At 41.6% G+C, this 1,294-nt stretch overlaps 1 protein-coding gene across 1 annotated transcript in view; it reads right to left on the bottom strand.

Moving 5' to 3' along the window:
* Positions 1–234: 234 nt before the first annotated feature.
* The window catches only part of bcl2l12 (BCL2 like 12), a 59,317-nt gene continuing 58,257 nt past the window's right edge, over positions 235–1,294 (bottom strand). Inside the window, exon 10 of the transcript XR_011887698.1 lies at positions 235–408. The gene's annotated coding sequence lies outside the window, so the exon portion shown is untranslated. The remainder of the gene's footprint in view (positions 409–1,294) is intronic.

The following is a 1,294-nucleotide window of genomic DNA, read 5'->3' as shown; positions in this document are numbered from 1 at the left end:
TTTTATAAGGAAATGAAAAGCGTGGCCCCACCTCTCTCATTTTTCTATTGGCTTTCCATCATGTTTGCTCGGGAATCACTGGCCAGTGAGTAAGTCACTCTAGGTGGCGTCACGCGATCGGCTCTAGACTTTAAGCCAGGATTGGTTCATCAGCACGTCAATCCAGCGAAAGTGCTCCGTCCTTTGCTTGATCAAACGGCGAGGGACGGTCCTCTAGGTAGGGAGAGTGATTGGGCAGTTTCTCTGTCCATCAAGAAAAATGAGGCGGGGAGCTGGTCCTGAGCGGAAGGCAATTGGCTAAGAGGGTCCAGCAGGAAACATTGAACAGACGCACGTGGGTCTCTTCATGGGATGCCGAGCATTTTAGCACGTGGAACCGAGAGGCTGGGGAAATACCGAACGTCCTTGCTAATGTCCCGTGTTCATGTTGGGATAAAATCACATACTGCACTCATTATAAACAGCAATTGGCAAGCATTGGTTAATCTTCATTCAATTTGATTTACTTTATTGAATTAAACATTGTCCTTGATTGACTGGCTATTGTTTAAGTATGCATGACTGTCTGATAACTGTAAAGATCACTATCAGAGCTCCATCAATACGTTGCGTTGCAGGGTCTGATTCCTATTCTGGTCATTGCTTTAAGTCACTACTGCATTGATCTACACCAGAGGTTGCTTTGCCAGACGAATCTGAGATCTCACCAGGTCTTGGTTCATACAAAAGATCATAGCATACTTTACAAAGTGTATCTGGATTTCTTTATCAATGTTAATTTCAGCTAGAGTATAGGGGGAAAACCGGATCGTAGGGGAGGAACTTGAGCAGTTCAAATATCAAAGGGATTCTTAGTTTAAAGTGAATTTATTATCGAAGTATTTATACTGTAATGTCACCATATCCCACCCTGAGATTCCTTTTCTTGAAGGCATGCATGGTAAATACAAAGAAACAAAGCCACAAAAAGATCAAAACAACAACTGCAAATAAATAAGCAATAAAGATAGAAAAATGAGAGGAAGTGAAAGTGAGTCCATAGGTTGTGGGAACAGGTCAGTGATGGGGCAAGTGAAGGTATCCCTTCTGGTTCAGGAGCCTGATGGTTGAGGGATGATAACTGTCCCTGAACCTGGTTGTGATGGTACCTTTGTCCTGATGGCAACAGCAAGAAGAATCAGGTTTAATATCACTGGCAATTGTTGTGAGATTTGTTTTATAATATATAAAACATTTTTGTATGATATGTTATTGCAGCACAATGCAATACAAGGTATATAAAGAAAAATAAGTA

Source organism: Mobula birostris, chromosome 11 (assembly GCF_030028105.1).
Source record: "Mobula birostris isolate sMobBir1 chromosome 11, sMobBir1.hap1, whole genome shotgun sequence".
Classification (NCBI taxonomy): Eukaryota; Metazoa; Chordata; class Chondrichthyes; order Myliobatiformes; family Myliobatidae; genus Mobula; species Mobula birostris.
This window is presented reverse-complemented; position numbering and strand designations above follow the sequence as displayed.